A 19,768-nucleotide genomic window follows, 5' to 3' on the forward strand; every position below is an offset into this window, starting at 1 on the left:
AGAGGGCTCAACCATTGTTCCACCTGCACTGCACAGGTAAGTTCAGTCACTTCTGCCATATCAAAATAGCCACCACTAACACATCCTGCAGGTCAGTGTCGGGAAATTGCTGGTCATGGAACCTTTCTGCTAGCTGTTTAATGGGGAATGGCTTTATTACGGAGGGAAAAGTAAGGTGGATGGCTCAATCATGGAGAGAAAGGTAAGGTGGATGGCTCAATCATGGAGAGTAAGGTAAGGTGGATGGCTCAATCATGGAGAGATATGTAAGGTGGATGGCTCAATCATGGAGAGATATGTAAGGTGGATGGCTCAATCATGGAGAGATATGTAAGGTGGATGGCTCAATCATGGAGAGATATGTAAGGTGGATGGCTCAATCATGGAGAGATATGTAAGGTGGATGGCTCAATCATGGAGAGATATGTAAGGTGGATGGCTCAATCATGGAGAGATATGTAAGGTGGATGGCTCAATCATGGAGAGAAAGGTAAGGTGGATGGCTCAATCATGGAGAGAAAGGTAATGTGGGTGGCTCAATCGTGGAGAGAAATGTAAGGTGGATGGCTCAATCATGGAGAGATATGTAAGGTGGATGGCTCAATCATGGAGAGATATGTAAGGTGGATGGCTCAATCATGGAGAGAAAGGTAAAGTGGATGGCTCAATCATGGAGAGTAAGGTAAGGTGGATGGCTCAATCATGGAGAGATATGTAAGGTGGATGGCTCAATCATGGAGAGATATGTAAGGTGGATGGCTCAATCATGGAGAGAAAGGTAAGGTGGATGGCTCAATCATGGAGAGATATGTAAGGTGGATGGCTCAATCATGGAGAGATATGTAAGGTGGATGGCTCAATCATGGAGAGAAAGGTAAGGTGGATGGCTCAATCATGGAGAGATATGTAAGGTGGATGGCTCAATCATGGAGAGATATGTAAGGTGGGTGGCTCAATCATGGAGAGAAAGGCAAGGTGGATGGCTCAATCATGGAGAGAAATGTAAGGTGGATGGCTCAATCATGGAGAGATATGTAAGGTGGGTGGCTCAATCATGGAGAGATATGTAAGGTGGATGGCTCAATCATGGAGAGATATGTAAGGTGGATGGCTCAATCATGGAGAGATATGTAAGGTGGGTGGCTCAATCATGGAGAGAAAGGTAAGGTGGATGGCTCAATCATGGAGAGAAATGTAAGGTGGATGGCTCAATCATGGAGAGATATGTAAGGTGGATGGCTCAATCATGGAGAGATATGTAAGGTGGGTGGCTCAATCATGGAGAGAAAGGTAAGGTGGGTGGCTCAATCATGGACAGATATGTAAGGTGGATGGCTCAATCATGGAGAGAAATGCAAGGTGGATGGCTCAATCATGGAGAGATATGTAAGGTGGATGGCTCAATCATGGAGAGATATGTAAGGTGGATGGCTCAATCATGGAGAGATATGTAAGGTGGATGGCTCAATCATGGAGAGATATGTAAGGTGGATGGCTCAATCATGGAGAGATATGTAAGGTGGATGGCTCAATCATGGAGAGAAATGCAAGGTGGATGGCTCAATCATGGAGAGATATGTAAGGTGGAAGGCTCAATCATGGAGAGAAATGTAAGGTGGATGGCTCCTTCATGGAGGGATATGTAAGGTGAATGGCTTCTTCATGGAGGGAAGTATAAGGAAGGAGGCTCCATCATGGAGGGAAGGTGGCTCCTTCATTGAAGGAAGTATAAGGTAGATGTTTCCTTCATGGAGTGAAGTGTTAGGTAGATGGCTCTGTCATGCAGTGTGGTAAATTTGAGTAATTTGAGCTTCCAGGCGGCACTGGGATGGTGTTCGAGGACTGTTGACATTCTGAGTGGTAGCCATGTGTTATCACAATCTATGGCACTTTCTGTTTGCGTCTCTCGTTCTCTCTAGCCATGCTATTCAATCATACGAGAGGCCTGGCATGTTAATAGGCCCCTGGAAAGGATGCACGTTGCTATTTATCACAAGAAATAATCATCTCAGCCGCTCTGGACAGATACATGTTGAAACTGTGATATTAACAGACAAACGGTCACAGATGTGGCCTTGTTAAGGAGAGCTGCGTTATATCTGACAGATACAAGGCTGGATAAATCATCACATTATTCAGCTGTGTGAAAGTCAAAGCACATAGAACTCTTTCATTTTAAAGACAAGCACAGCAATATTTAATAACACTATGGGCACAGTGTTAAAAAAGATAGAGTGAGCGCTTCAAGCTGTAATGGCACAGGGTGCAATAATAGTAAATGTTAAGGGGTAGAGAGTGAGGTGACTGAGGGGTAAAGAGATAGTAAGTGGGGCAGTGAGTGAGGTGACTGATAGGTAAAGAGATAGTGAGTGGGGCAGTGAGTGAGGTGACTGAGGTGTAAAGAGATAGTGAGTGGGGCAGTGAGTGAGGTGACTGAGGTGTAAAGAGATAGTGAGTGAGGTGACCGGTGTAAAGAGATAGTGAGTGGGGAAGTAAGTGAGGTGAGGGGATAGAGATATAGTGAGTGAGTGGGGCAGTGAGTGAGGTGACTTAAGAGTAAAGAGATAGTGAGTGGGGCAGCAGGTGAGGTGACGGGGTAGAGATACTTATGAAGGGTGCAATGTAGTGGAGGGTGATGTAGTGTTAATAGAGGTTAATGGAGGGTGCAGAGCTTGTAGTGAAGGGTGATGTAGTGTTAATAAAGGTTAATGGAGGGTGCAGAGCTTGTAGTGGAGGGTGATGTAGTGTTAATAGGGGTTAATGGAGGGTGCAGAGCTTGTAGTGGAGGGTGTTGTAGTGTTAATAGAGGTTAATGGAGGGTGATGTAGTGTTAATAGGGGTTAATGGAGGGTGCAGAGCTTGTAGTGGAGGGTGTTGTAGTGTTAATAGAGGTTAATGGAGGGTGCAGAGCTTGTAGTGGAGGGTGATGTAGTGTTAATAGGGGTTAATGGAGGGTGCAGGGCTTGTAGTGGAGGGTGTTGTAGTGTTAATAGAGGTTAATGGAGGGTGATGTAGTGTTAATAGGGGTTAATGGAGGGTGCAGAGCTTGTAGTGGAGGGTGTTGTAGTGTTAATAGAGGTTAATGGAGGGTGCAGAGCTTGTAGTGGAGGGTGATGTAGTGTTAATAGAGGTTAATGGAGGGTGCAGAGCTTGTAGTGGAGGGTGATGTAGTGTTAATAGAGGTTAATGGAGGGTGCAGAACTTGTAGTGGAGGGTGCTGTAGTCTTAATAGAGATTAATGGAGGGTGCAGAGCTTGTAGTGGAGGGTGATGTGGTATTTATAGAGGTTAATGGAGGATGCAGAACTTGTAGTGGAGGGTGATGTAGTGTTTATAAAGGTTAATGTAGGATGCAGAACTTGTAGTGGAGGGTGTTATAGTCTTAATAGAGGCTAATGGGGGATGCAGAGCTTGTAGTGGAGGGTGATGTAGTGTTTATAGAGGCAATGGAGGGTGCAGAACTTGTAGTGGAGGGTGATGTAGTGTTTATAGAGGTTAATGGAGGTTGCAGAGCTTGTAGTGAAGGGTGATGTAATGTTAATAGAGGTTAATGGAGGACGCAGAACTTGTAGTGGAGGGTGTCATTGTCTTAATAAAGGCTAATGGAGGGTGCAGAGCTTGTAGTGGAGGGTGATGTGGTGTTTATAGAGGTTAATGTAGGGTGCAGAGCTTGTAGTGGAGGGTGATGTAGTGTTTATATAGGTTAATGGAGGATGCAGAGCTTGTAGTGGAGGGTGTTGTAGTGTTAATAGAGGTTAATGGAGGGTGATGTAGTGTTAATAGGGGTTAATGGAGGATGCAGAGCTTGTAGTGGAGGGTGATGTAGTGTTTATAGAGGTTAATGGAGGATGCAGAGCTTGTAGTGGAGGGTGATGTAGTGTTAATAGAGGTTAATGGAGGGTGCAGAGCTTGTAGTGGAGGGTGATGTAGTGTTAATAGAGGTTAATGGAGGGTGCAGAGCTTGTAGTGGAGGGTGTTGTTGTAGTGTTAATAGAGGTTAATGGAGGATGCAGAGCTTGTAGTGGAGGGTGATGTAGTGTTAATAGAGGTTAATGGAGGGTGCAGAGCTTGTAGTGGAGGGTGTTGTTGTAGTGTTAATAGAGGTTAATGGAGGATGCAGAGCTTGTAGTGGAGGGTGATGTAGTGTTTATAGAGGTTAATGGAGGATGCAGAGCTTGTAGTGGAGGGTGTTGTGGTGTTAATAGAGGTTAATGGAGGATGCAGAGCTTGAAGTGGAGGGTGATGTAGTGTTTATAGAGGTTAATGGAGGTTGCAGAGCTTGTAGTGAAGGGTGATGTAATGTTAATAGAGGCTAATGGAGGGTGCAGAGCTTGTAGTGGAGGGTGATGTGGTGTTTATAGAGGTTAATGTAGGGTGCAGAGCTTGTAGTGGAGGGTGATGTAGTGTTTATATAGGTTAATGGAGGATGCAGAGCTTGTAGTGGAGGGTGTTGTAGTGTTAATAGAGGTTAATGGAGGGTGCAGAGCTTGTAGTGGAGGGTGATGTAGTGTTAATAGAGATTAATGGAGGATGCAGAGCTTGTAGTGGAGGGTGATGTAGTGTTTATAGAGGTTAATGGAGGATGCAGAGCTTGTAGTGGAGGGTGATGTAGTGTTAATAGAGGTTAATGGAGGGTGCAGAGCTTGTAGTGGAGGGTGTTGTTGTAGTGTTAATAGAGGTTAATGGAGGGTGCAGAGCTTGTAGTGGAGGGTGATGTAGTGTTAATAGAGGTTAATGGAGGATGCAGAGCTTGTAGTGGAGGGTGATGTAGTGTTTATATAGGTTAATGGAGGATGCAGAGCTTGTAGTGGAGGGTGCTGCAGTGTTAATAGAGGTTAATGGAGGTTGCAGAGCTTGTAGTGGAGGGTGTTGTAGTGTTAATAGAGGTTAATGGAGGATGCAGAGCTTGAAGTGGAGGGTGATGTAGTGTTTATAGAGGTTAATGGAGGATGTAGAGCTTGTAGTGGAGGGTGATGTAGTGTTTATAGAGGTTAATGGAGGGTGCAGAGCTTGTAGTTGAGGGTGATGTAGTGTTTAATAGAGGTTAATGGAGGATGCAGAGCTTGCAGTGGAGGGTGATGTAGTGTTAATAGAGGTTAATGGAGGGTGCAGAACTTGTAGTGGAGGGTGTTGTAGTCTTAATAGAGGTTAATGGAGGATGCAGAGCTTGTAGTGGAGGGTGTTGTAGTCTTAATAGAGGTTAACGGAGGGTGCAGAACTTGTAGTGGAGGGTGATGTAGTGTTAATAGAGGTTAACGGAGGGTGATGTAGTGTTTATAGAGGTTAATGGAGGGTGCAGAGCTTGTAGTGGAGGGTGATGTAGTGTTAATAGAGGTTAATGGAGGGTGATGTAGTGTTTATAGAGGTTAGTGGAGGGTGCAGAGCTTGTAGTGGAGGGTGATGTAGTGTTTATAGAGGTTAATGGAGGGTGCAGAGCTTGTAGTGGAGGGTGATGTAGTGTTTATAGAGGTTAATGGAGGGTGCAGAGCTTGTAGTGGAGGGTGATGTGGTGTTAATAGAGGTTAATGGAGGGTGATGTAGTGTTTATAGAGGTTAATGGAGGGTGATGTAGTGTTTATAGAGGTTAATGGAGGGTGCAGAGCTTGTAGTGGAGGGTGATGTAGTGTTGATAGAGGTTAATGGAGGGTGCAGAGCTTGTAGTGGAGGGTGATGTAGTGTTTATAGAGGTTAATGGAGGGTGCAGAGCTTTGGGTGAAAAGATAGATGATTGCAGTAGATTGGGAGATTTTTGGGAAGTTGGGAGGGTGGGTATTATTATGAAGACAGCAGTGTCCCCTTTAGACTCCCCCTTTTTGTTTGCTTTTTGTTTGTTGGCTCTTCCCCACAATCCCTCCTAAATAACAGGTGAACCCCTCTCCCATTTTCACCAGTTTGAACATTTTCTAATTCTGTTCAGTATTTAATGACCTTTCTGTCTGAAGAGTGAAAGTACGAAGACAAAGAACCCTGACAATGCCATCAATTCTACTAATATCTCCTTCCACATCCAATGTCCTCAGGCAGGGCGAATATTGGAGGTCTCCACAGATTATAGGTCCCCAGCGCAGAAGCCTGCATCGTTAACCTTGCGTCCTTAGTCTCATACCAACGAATGCTCTTGAAGAAGACAAATGACCCTATTAATATTGCACGAAAAAAAAAAAATCAAAAGCTCCCGTCATCTGCAATTTTCCTGTCCTAGAGCAATACCAACCTCAATATGTCCTAAAATCCCAGCACCCGTGACTGCTCACTTTAGGCTGATACATAGAAATTTAGTTAAGGAATGAAATATTTGGGAGATATCTGAGGATATGAAAGTGAGATTTGGCCCTGCCAAAGCAACTCTAGCTATTAGTTGATTTTATGGTATATTTCTTGTGATAATGAGAATGGAGCTCGGCTCGCCAGCCTTGGAATGCACAATATTGTTTAATCCTCTAAATCTGTCGTGTTCAGTCCAAAGAAATGTTGTCAGAGGCGAGTTTCCACGATAACAAATCACTCAATAACTGTCCTAAATTAGGTAAATGGGAATGTTTAAGGGTTATGGATATGAGACAAGTAGCTATTTTGAGGGTGTTTATTCGTTTTTTCCTCTGAGAAGTTTGCCCAGTGGACATCGAGGCGACCCGGAAAGAGCGTTGAGTGAAATTTCTGATTGAATATATTTGTTATGGTGCATTAAACAAAACTCGAAGAGAGCCGAAGAGAGCCGCAGAGGAAGAGAATTGCTCGGATTGATTTCTTAGCGAGTTTTACAGCCAGAGTGTGCGGCTTGTTGAAAGTCTTTTCACGTTCAGAAGCTGGATGTACGAGGTCAGAAGTCCTCCTTTATAGCCGCGGCAAAGGTCGTTTTGTGTACAGAGACATCCTTGGAGAAGATGTGATGACGGGATAAGCCCGCTTTTATTCTGAAACTCTTCTGACCCCTGGATGGGGCTATTGTAGTTATATTTGGGAGATCTATACAGCTCCTGATTTGGAAGCAGATTATTGCAGAGAATCTCCAATTGTCTCCTTACTGACAGTATGTCTATGGGTTAACGAGCAGTGGGACTTCCAAATATCTCTTCTTTGGGTTAAAACATTCTACATCCTTTATTTGGCATGAGGGACTTCATTGGAAATATTTTCACTCTTATGGTAAACAGTAATACATTAACTGATTGACACAAATACATACAGACACACACACACACATATATATATATATATATATATATATATATATTAGGATGTTTAGTTGCAGTGAGAGATAGTTAGCGAGGTTAGATTAGTTTGTGCAGTTGTAGTGAGGGTGCGTTAGCAAAGTTGGGTTGGGTTGTGTAGTTGCAGTGAGAGATAGTTAGGGAGGTTAGATTAGTTTGTGCATTTGTAGTGAGAATGAGTTAGCAAAGTTGGGTCGGGTCGTGTAGTTTCAGTGAGAGATAGTTTGTTCCAGTTCCGAAATAACGCACAAACGCTGTCTGTAGGTGCAGAAACCGAACATCCTATTATTAGGAAGATTTAAAGACTAACCTTTTAAAAATGCCATATGTACAATCCTTGGCAGTGTCAACTTCAAATCATCACTTTCTGCAAAGGGGAAATACAATAAACCTTATTTTGAGCTGCTCTTTAAACAGGCACTTCTGTGCAAACAAAAAAATAAATAAAACAATTCAGTATGATCTAGACTTTCAGCAAGAAAACAATGGACACGTGCAATTTGCTCGTTCCGAATGCAAATTCGGCAGGATTTTGGAAATACAGACATTCGGATGCTTCCAAATGTCCGAAGTGACGAATTTCCGAAGTGGTGAATTTCGGAATGCCGAACTGAACCGAATTGCCGAAGTTCAGAAGTGCTGAAGTGCCGAATTTCGGTATGCCAAACCAAACCAAATTGCAAAATTGCCGAATTTCCAAAGTGCCGAAGTGCTTCGGATTTCTGAAAACTGGCAAAACAGGAGAGGGTTGGAGTAGGGTTAAGGGTTGGGGTAGGGCTAGGGTTAGACTTAGGGTAGGGTTAGTGATTGGGGTAGAGGTAGGGCTAGGGTTAACATGTATAGCTTGGAGGAAAGATGAGACGGGGGGATATGATAGAAACATTTAAATACATAAAGTGAATCAACACAGAAAAGGAGGAGACCATATTTAAAAGAAGAAAAACTACCACAACAAGAGGACATCGTCTTAAATTAGAGGGACAAAGGTTTAAAAATAATATCAGGAAGTATTACTTTACTGAGAGGGTAGTGGATGCATGGAATAGCCTTCCAGCTGAAGTGGTAGAGGTTAACACAGTAAAGGAGTTTAAGCAATCGTGGGATAGGCATAAGGCTATCCTAACTATAAGATAAGGCTAGAGACTAATGAAAGTATTTAGAAAATTGGGCAGACTAGATGGGCCGAATGGTTCTTATCTGCCGTCACATTCTGTGTTTCTATGTTTCTAAACCTTAACCCTACCCCTAACCCTACCCCTAAACCTAACCCTACCTCTAACTCTACCCCTAACCCTTAACCCCTCCTTAACCCTACCCCTAACCCTACTCCTGAACAACCCTAACTCTACCCTAACCCTACCCCTAACTTAACCCTACCCCTAACTTAACCCTACTCCTAACCTTCACCCTACCCCTACCCAAAGTCCTGAAGTTATGATGTCCTGAAGTTCCGAAGTTCAGAAGTCCCAAAGTTCCGAAGTTCAGAAGTGCTGAAGTGCCGAAGTTCGGAAAGCCGAACCGAACCGAATATTTTTCCCATGCACACCCAGGAAAACAAGGTCTTACTGAAAAAAGAAGAGCTTTTATCTGTTTCCATAGCATCTGACGCCCTCCCCTGCCTTGTGATTGGATGAATATATAGACCCCGGTCAATCAGAAGGCACCCCGTAGCAAGGAACATGGGGTCTCCCTCCTGCAAGGGTTGACTAGTGACATTTCTCCTTGGATTCCCGGTGGTTCTCCCAGCATGCCTTGCTGTACTTTCCATCGACACAGGGCCGGCCTTAGGGGTGTGCGAGCTGTGCGGCCGCACAGGGCGCCATGGAGCAGGGGGCGCCGTGGATTTAAAAAAAAAAAAAAAAAAAAAAAAAAATTTTTTTTTTTTTTTTTTTTTAAATTTGCAGCGGGGGCGGAGCTTACCGTGCGGCGGGGGCGGAGCTAAAAGCGCCGGGAAACTGCTGCAGGGGAAGCAGGAAGGAGTCCCTGCTTCCCCACCAAACAGTCACCAGGAGCTGCACTGCCTCCTCAATGAACTCCACAGGTAACTGTGTGCTTGTCATGTGAGTGTGACTCTCTGCCTGTGTGTATTACTGTCTGTGTGTGTGTATGACTGTCTGCCTCTGTGTGTGTGTATGACTGTGTGTGTCTGTGTGTATGACTCTCTGCCTGTGTGTATTACTGTCTGTGTGTATGACTGTCTGCCTCTGTGTGTGTGTGTATGACTGTCTGCCTGTGTGTATTACTGCCTCTGTGTGTGTCTGTGTGTATTACTGTCTGCCTCTGTGTGTGTCTGTGTGTATTACTGTCTGTGTCTGTGTGTATGACTGACTGTCTGCCTGTGTGTGTCTGTGTGTGTGTATGACTGCCACTGTGTGTCTGTGTGTATTACTGTTTGCCTCTGTGTGTGTGATTGTGTGTATGACTGCTTCTGTGTGTATGACTGCCTCTGTGTGTATGGCTGTCTGCCTATGTGTGTATGACTGTCTGCCTGTGTGTGTCTGTGTGTATGACTGTCTGCGTGTTTGTCTGTGTGTATGACTGTCTGCGTGTGTGTCTGTGTGTGTATTACTGTCTGTGTCTGTGTGTATGACTGACTGTCTGCCTGTGTGTGTGTGTGAGACTGTCTGCCTTTGTGTGTCTGTGTGTGTGTGTAGGACTGTCTTCCTGTGTGTGTGTATGGCCGTCTGACTCTGTGTGTGTGTGTGTGTCACATACAACCAATACACGCATATCACACACTGTTAATACACCCATTACAAATATCACACATAGCATACATATCACACACCGTCATCACACCTACTATCACATACACAGACAACACAAACATTACAGCATACATGGATGACGGGGGGGGGGGCGCTGTGAAGATTTTTCGCACAGGGCGTCTAAATGCCTAAGGCCGGCCCTGCATCGACACCTAAAGGGTTACACGGAAAGAGTGTCAAGTTGCACAGAATTCTGTTAAGAGAAATGGATGATATCTGTGTCCAGCTGCTTTCTCCTGATATAATTGGTGGATGTCACGTTTCTCCCCTACCCATGGGACGCTCTGTATGTAAAAATAGGGAGATTACCTCGTTTACATTAACAAGGAATCATCCAATGCCATCACAGAGCTAATGTCCTCTCTGAATACTGAGCTCATTAACGTGCAGAGAGAGCCGCTCAGAGGGGGTTATTACATAACGAAACAGAGGTGAAATATCTCCTGGTTACAGACAGCCGCGCGTTGCTATAGCTTTATGGAAATTGTCTGGTGTGCAGAGAATAAACTATAGTCAACTGTGTGCATCCTGAAATCCTCTGCCGTAAGTATAAAAATTAATATAAAGTACCAACATATACTGCGGCACTGCACAATGGCTAAACAAATCATCTTTGGCATATAGGTATCTGCAGTCTAAAGGAAGTGGGATATAATTACTCGGAAGGTAAACATGATGGTACACAGATGGACATTGCCTGCTAGAGGTAATAACAATGAATGGTGTGTAGGAGACAGTGGGGTGGGCTGAAGGACACCAATATGCAACACTGCACACAAATAGATTGTGTATTCCCATACACTACAACTAAATACACACTGCATTCAAACATTCAAAATCTCCACATCCATTCACCCCGCATCCACTCACACTATACAAATTACACACTGCATTCACACACGCTATCTCCACACTCATTCACTCCGCATTCCCATACACTACAAAAAATACACACTGCATTCAAGTCCTCGAAATCTCCACATTCATTCACCCAACATTCCCACACATTACACAAAATACAAACTGCATTCAAACATTCTAAATCTCCACATCCATTCACCCAACATTCCCACACATTACACAAAATACACACTGCATTCAAATACTCGAAATCTCCACATTCATTCACCCAACATTCCCACACATTACACAAAATACACACTGCGTTCAAATACTCGAAATCTCCACATTCATTCACCCAACATTCCCACACATTACATAAAATACACACTGCATTCAAATACTCGAAATCTCCACATTCATTCACCCAGCCTTCCCACACATTACACAAAATACAAACTGCATTCAAACATTCTAAATCTCCACATCCATTCACCCAACATTCCCACACATTACACAAAATACACACTGCATTCAAATACTCGAAATCTCCACATTCATTCACCCAACATTCCCACACATTACACAAAATACACACTGCATTCAAATACTCGAAATCTCCACATTCATTCACCCAACATTCCCACACATTACATAAAATACACACTGCATTCAAATACTCGAAATCTCCACATTCATTCACCCAGCCTTCCCACACATTACACAAAATACACACTGCATTCAAATACTCGAAATCTCCACATTCATTCCCCCAGCATTCCCACACATTACACAAAATACACACTGCATTCAAATACTCGAAATCTCCACATTCATTCACCCAGCCTTCCCACACATTACATAAAATACACACTGCATTCAAATACTCGAAATCTCCACATTCATTCACCCAGCATTCCCACACATTACACAAAATACAAACTGCATTCAAATACTCGAAATCTCCACATTCATTCACCCAGCCTTCCCACACATTACACAAAATACACACTGCATTCATATACTCGAAATCTCAACATCCATTCACCCAGCATTCCCACACATTACATAAAATACACACTGCATTCAAATACTCGAAATCTCCACATTCATTCACCCAGCATTCCCACACCTTACACAACATACACACTTCATTCTTTGCACACACTACGAATACTGCATACACACTAACACGCCACATAAATATTCTGCTGCATAACTGCTGATCATTTAATCTAATATTCTCCCACCCGATAACGTTAGTTTAAGTTACCCCTCTAATGGAAGAAGGACGCAATATCAAAGTGGATTGGCCACAGTAACAGCGCTAAGTGCACAAATTTTAACCTGCTACCATTACAATAAAAGCACAGCGAACTAATGGGGTGACTACCCCTCAAACAGCTCTACTCGCTTGTTATCCAAGACGTCTTGCACCCCACTGTTACCATCAACCCATCCTGTCTTTCTTTCACTGCGCAGGTAAGGGTAACTGCTAAACTATGACAAATTGCAATAAAAAGAAACAGCAAAACAGAGAAACACCGCCACAAATAAGCGGATTTAGAACTGGGCACAGCGGGCACACAGCGGGCCTCTTTCCAAGATGGATCGAAAAAGAAAGCTCAACCGCTTTTAGCCCCACTTACCCTTTGACATTGATACAATGTTGCACTGCCGACGTGTTTTGTCATGTCGACCACGTGCCAGCAGGTGTGACCCACCTTTCTAAAGGGCACGGGGTAACTTTAAACACACAATGCAGAAATACCCCCAGTATTTACAGAACAGCATGTTACAGAGACAGAGCTGGATGGTGAGCGAGATCGGCAGAAGGCGGGAGGCTGTGCAGATGGTGGGGTTGAGTATAATATGGGTCCTTGGTGCACGCAGCACAGATAGCTGTATAATGGGATTTATTACACTCTGCCATCCCAGCACATATTGCATTGGAAAATGCAGAACAATAGGCTCTTCTTTGTGACAATGACATAGTGCTCCTGACAGCTCAGTGACACTCTTGTGTGCATCTCGAAGCACTTTAAACAGATTCTTCTTCTGAAAGCTTCCTAGCAAACATAAACCAAGCAAGATATTATCACACATGACAGAGCTTAGTCCCAGTATGGGCACCACGGAAACCAGACTTACACAATGAACATCTGACGGGTTTAAAGAGCTAATGTAGAAGGAAAATATACACAATTACAAAAATAATATAATGTAAAAATAATAGCGATAATAGACAAATAAAGCAAGAACAAAGAACTTTGCAAGAATTCACATCAATTTCACCAGCGAAGGATGGGGGACATCATTAATGTTACCTCTAGTAATCTAGTCACTTGATGGACAAAATTATATCTTCATGAATACAAGAGGTGCTTGAGAAACCTTCTTCAGTCTCTTGACTGGTCAAGGTCACCTGATGGCCTCAATCCCCAGTACCTTCCATTAGCATGCCCTTGTAGACTGTTCTGCTGATTTTCAGGAAACTCTCCTGCCCCATCCCAGGTAATAATGTTAACATTATAGGGCACACCACACATGGGTCTTGGCTGCCAAAATATAGCGTACATTATATAGGTTGTGTAGCGGAGTGGTAGTACAATCCATGGTATCTCCGCTGGTAGTCAGGAATCAGCATATAAATCATAGGTAGCGTAGTAAAAATCCCTCTTTCCCAAGAACTAGACGACACATAGTTTGGGAGTCAACTGAACTTTTATTCCAAGGTCACCGTATTTATGCAAGTCCCCATGCAAGGGGTTTCCTTACATACCTTGCAGGGGTTTTACTACTGAGGACTGTGTGGGGAACTTAGCCTGCAAGGCTGTTTCCCAGCATGCCTTGCTGTACAGGAGAGATAATTGTGCAAGAATGTACTGTTAATCACATTATCTCTCCGTACAGCAAAACATACAATTTCACATTAAAATCCACAGCTAGTACAATAGTATGTTGAATTAACCGAATGACCCCTCATTGAAGAGCTGGGATCTGAGCGCACCATCTGGCGAAATGCCGCTGAGATCCCTGCAGTAGAAAGAGAAAGCCATTTGAATGTACATTTTACACGAATATGCATTAAAATGAGACGAAAGACTGGGTACGTAAATTTACCGAACGAATAATTTATACGAACGATATGGAAGTCCAGCGGTGTTCGTGAAGTAGAGTAGCCAATTTTAGTTCCAGGCACTCGACGACCAAACACCGCTGGGATTTCGTGAGTAAAGATGGCCGCCGCCACGTGTTCGGCATATGAACGGCGGCCACCCGCATAATGCATTAATCGACTGTGGATACATTGTAACTATCATTAATGGGAGACACACGACCCCTTTGTGTGGTCTCCCATTCGGTAGTTTGATTCGTTTCACGAACAGTGGGTCTTAATACTGTTCGTGAAACTATCATATAAATGCTCGCGGCTTTCGTGCCGCTAGCATAAGAATGCTATATACTGGATACAAAACGAACATAGCACAAGTTAACGTGCTATTCAATCCCTAGGTTTGCCACAGGTTGCATGTTCTGGTGGTTGGTGGAGAGTGAACACTCTATGCTGGAATCAGCATGGACAACTTTTCCTGGAAGCAAACACTACACGTGTTTTTTTCTGCAGACTTGATTCAGGCCTTTGGAATGTCCTCGAGAACTTATTTCTAAAATTCGAAAACTGCCCTTTACAGGATCTCTCTTACTGATGTTACGTTGCAGGCCACCCGTTCAAAAACAGTGGCCTCCAATACACTCAAGGGATTACTCCGCTGCTCCTCAACACTGTTTTATTTCTCTATTTTATTAATTTTTTTACACCTGATAATATCCAGTTGGTGCCGAAACGTTGGCGGAGTTGGTGACTTGTGTTTCTGCCTTGGGGCTTGTAAGATTTTTGGTATAGTACTTTTGTATTACTGTTTGCCTCTATTTTTTTTATAAAGTCTTATTGCACTTAATGACTGAAGTTGTTATATATTGTAAATGGATTTTGATATTTAAACACTTGAGGGAGTGTTGATACAGTTTGCACCAGGTTTATGTAAATATCATTTTGTCTCTCCATGGGATTTTGGTTTATGTACTCCGGACTATGGAGGCATCACAGGCAGCCTTTAATTGAATTGGTGTGTGCAGCTGCTTGTGTGTAGCATGTGGCTTGTTGTTACATAACTCCCCACATTGCACATAGGCTCATCTCATTGAAGTGGTCTGGGTGCAGTGTCCCATCTCCCTTAACCCTCCCTTAACAAAAGTAATTATTGCAGTCTTTTATAAACTGCAATAATTACCTTTATGGGTTAACTCCTCCTCTAGTGACTGTCTACCAGACAGCCACTAGAAGGACTTCCGGATGCATGGGGACTTCTATGGCCATTGCCGCACTGGCGAATTAGATCTCCCCAGACGGCTGACGTCGGAGGGGATGAGAGAAAACGGACGTGAGCCAGCATCAAGGGTGTAACGGACCATTTTGCACACCGAATTGCAAACACATGAATACTCAAACTCCCGAACTGCAAACACATGAATTCACCAATCTCCTGAACTGCAAACACATGAATTCACCAATCTCCCGAACTGCAAACACATGAATTCACCAATCTCCCGAACTGCAAACACATGAATTCACCAATCTCCCGAACTGCAAACACATGAATTCACCAATCTCCTGAACTGCAAACACATGAATTCACCAATCTCCTGAACTGCAAACACATGAATTCACCAATCTCCCGAACTGCAAACACATGAATTCACCAATCTCCCAAACTGCAAACACATGAATTCACCAATCTCCCGACCTGGAACCAGGGGAATGCTCCAAACTCCCGAACAGGAAACACACGAATGCTGTAAACAGCCGAACATGAAAAACCATACGAACAGTTTACACTCCTGGCAGTCACACTGTAACAGCATACAATCCAATTCCCCCCATGAACGAGACGACACTTCGTTTAAGGGTCAAGCAGAATTGATTTACTGGGGCTACCTGCCCGGCTTTTATGCAGGTGTCCCACGTGGTGTACATTCCCCTAGGGGACCAGATGGAAGACTGGGAAATATATTGGACATTGACCAATCACAAGCCTAAAATCCCACAATGCATCACAATCCCTCCTCTCTGTCCTGGAGATAATTGGGAAGTAATCCAATTATCTCCAAGGACAGAGGCAAAACTCCATTAACCACATGGCAGACAAAGGACAATAAAAGACATAAAAATACATACTGTTACATTTATCACATAGAACATACACAGTCTACCTATCCCCAGATAGCTTAGATCTGAGCGCACATTAATACCGGATGGCGCTCAGATCACATACGTACAGTTCAATCGCCATGGAGCCAAAGTCTTTCATGCAGTCTTTCAGTATATGGCTGGGCTCCATGGCATAGCTATCTGGGGTAGAATGGCTTTAACAGTCTGCAGAAAGGCACGAACCAGCCTTTCTGCAGGGAAAAAGAACAGTGTTAAACATGGGGCCATAGTCCAGTGGCAGGAGGCGGGTGACCGGGCTCCTCCAGTGGCCAGGGGCGAGGTTGATTCAGCCACAGTGGAACATTGGCGCTGGACCCAGGTAAGTGACAGAAGGGCTTATTAACCCCATATGCACCACCGGGTTTGGGGGTGGGGGGGCTTTGACAGGGGGGGAAGCTATAGTGCCAGGAAAACAAGTTTGTTTTCCTGACACTATAGTTTCCCTTTAATAATGGGGGTGTGAGTGGGAGGGTGACTTACAAATGTAACTAAAATGTAATTTAGAAGAAGAACAATGTATCTTATTTACACTGAGACTGATTTTTAAACACATTTATTGTAGTTTAAAGACACATTACTGGGAGTATTATTGCTGTGGAGCTCTGTTATACACTCAGACACATTACTGGGAGTATTATTACTGTGGAGCTCTGTTATACACTCAGACACATTACTGGGAGTATCATTGCTGTGGAGCTCTGTTATACACTCAGACACATTACTGGGAGTATTATTGCTGTGGAGCTCTGTTATACACTCAGACACATTACTGGGAGTATTATTGCTGTGGAGCTCTGTTATACACTCAGACACATTACTGGGAGTATTATTACTGTGGAGCTCTGTTATACACTCAGACACATTACTGGGAGTATCATTGCTGTGGAGCTCTGTTATACACTCAGACACATTACTGGGAGTATTATTGCTGTGGAGCTCTGTTATACACTCAGACACATTACTGGGAGTATTATTACTGTGGAGCGCTGTTATACACTCAGACACATTACTGGGAGTATTATTACTGTGGAGCTCTGTTATACACTCAGACACATTACTGGGAGTATTATTACTGTGGAGCGCTGTTATACACTCAGACACATTACTGGGAGTATTATTGCTGTGGGGCTCTGTTATACACTCAGACACATTACTGGGAGTATTATTGCTGTGGAGCTCTGTTATACACTCAGACACATTACTGGGAGTATTATTGCTGTGGAGCTCTGTTATACACTCAGACACATTACTGGGAGTATTATTGCTGTGGAGCTCTGTTATACACTCAGACACATTACTGGGAGTATTATTACTGTGGAGCTCTGTTATACACTCAGACACATTACTGGGAGTATTATTGCTGTGGAGCTCTGTTATACACTCAGACACATTGCTGGGAGTATTATTGCTGTGGAGCTCTGTTATACACTCCGACACATTACTGGAAGTATTATTGCTGCGGAGCTCTGTTATACACTCAGACACATTACTGGGAGAATTATTGCTGTGGAGCTCTGTTATACACAGACACATTACTGGGAGTATTATTACTGTGGAGCTCTGTTATACACTCAGACACATTACTGGGAGTATTATTACTGTGGAGCTCTGTTATACACTCAGACACATTACTGGGAGCATTATTGCTGTGGAGCTCTGTTATACACTCAGACACATTACTGGGAGTATTATTGCTGTGGAGCTCTGTGATACACTCAGGCACATTACTGGGAGTATTATTGCTGTGGAGGATGGAAAAGAGGGACAGAGGGATTTGGGCCCAAAATCTAGACTGTCCCTCCTAAATAGAGGATGGATTGGGCTGTCACAGAAGGTATACACAGCACAAGCAGTACTGGTAGCAGTGGTAATCTCTGGATAATTTAAATGTAAAGTGGCTGTGATTTAATTACAGGTTTGCACAGTACTTATCCCTTACTGCATTAAGCACTATTAATTATGCTGGCAGGTGACTCTATGTACCCACTACCTTTTCAGTAAATATTGTCCCCTATCCTACAAATGTTTAACTTTCTTTCTGTATTAAACTTTATCACTGGAAGGTATTTTCTTATGTCCAAGACAATTTTAAAAGGACACTATAGTCACCAAAACAACGTCAGCTTAATGAAGCAGTTTTGGTGTATAGAACATGCCTCTGCAGCCTCACTGCTCAATTATCTGCCATTTAGGAGTTAAATCACTTTGTTTATACAGCCCTAGTCACACCTCCCTGCATGTGACTTACACAGCCTTCCTAAACACTTCCTATGAAGAGAGATCTAATGTATATACTTCCATTATTGCAAATTCTGTTTAATTTAGAATTTCTTATCTCCTGCTCTGTTAACAGCTCGCTAGACCCTGCAGGAGCCTCCTGTTTGTGATCAAAGTTTAATTTACAGAGCACGAGCTAAAAACTTCTAAAGTTACATCTGATTGAAAATGAAACCATTTTGTTTTCATGCAGACTGTGTCAGTCACAGTCAGGGGAGGTGTGGCTAAGGCTGCATAACAGAAACAAAAGCGATTTAACTCCTAAATGGTCGAGAATTGAGCAGTGAAACTTCAAAAGCATGATCTATACACCAAAACTGCTTAATTAAGCTAAAGTTGTTTTGGTGACTAAAGGGTCCCTTAACCCTTTTGTGGCCAGACCGTTTTTCAATTTTCTTACCGTTAAGGACCAGGGCTCTTTTTACGTTTTTGCTGTGTTTGTGTTTAACTGTAATTTTCCTCTTACTCATTTACTGTACCCACACATATTATATACAATACTTTTCGCCATTAAATGGTCTTTCTAAAAATACCATTATTTTCATCCTATCATATAATTTACTATAAAAAAATGATAAAATATGATATATATTTTTAAAAACACACTTTTTCTAACGTTGACCCCCAAAATCGGTTACGCATCTGCAACCACCAAAAAACACCCATGCTAAATAGATTCTACATTTTGTCCTGAGTTTAGAAATACCCAATGTTAACATGTTCTTAGCTTTTTTTTTGCAAGTTATAGGGCTCAGGGAGGTATTAGCCGCGAGGCAAACAAGGCATTTGCCTTGGGCGGCATTTTCCAGGGGGCGGCAAAAAAAGCCGCCCCCAAACGCCCAGGGCAAATGTCTTGTTAGCCTTGCGGCTAACAGACATGCCTGATGGGCTGGCTGTTAGGCGCGGGCGGCAGTGGCAGAGTGAGGCTGTGAGCCGTAATATGATGTCATATTCTGGATCTGCCTCCCAGCCTCACTCTGCGGGCGGCGCGCGAGTGAGCTGAGCAGAGAGCTCAGGGGAAAGTGCTCCCTCGCCACTGCCGCCCGCGCCTAACAGCCAGCCAAGCAGCCCGACCAGCAACACCGGAAAGAGAGAGAACCCTCCCCCCCCCAGCATTCCTAAAGGTAAGGAGGCTGGGGGGGGGTTGTTAAATAAATAAAAAAAGTGAGTGTTAATGTGAGTGAGGGTGTTTGTCTGCTAGTGTGTGTCTCTTAGTGTGTGTGTCTGTCTCTTAGTGTGTGTGTCTGTCTGTTAGTCTGTCTCTTAGTGTGTGTCTGTTAGTGTGTGTGTCTGTCTGTTAGTCTGTCTCTTAGTGTCTGTCTCTTAGTGTTAGTGTCTGTCTCTTAGTGTTAGTGTCTGTCTCTTAGTGTTAGTGTCTGTCTCTTAGTGTCTGTGTGTTAG

This window comes from Pelobates fuscus, chromosome 9 (genome assembly GCF_036172605.1).
Source record: "Pelobates fuscus isolate aPelFus1 chromosome 9, aPelFus1.pri, whole genome shotgun sequence".
Lineage (NCBI taxonomy): Eukaryota > Metazoa > Chordata > Amphibia > Anura > Pelobatidae > Pelobates > Pelobates fuscus.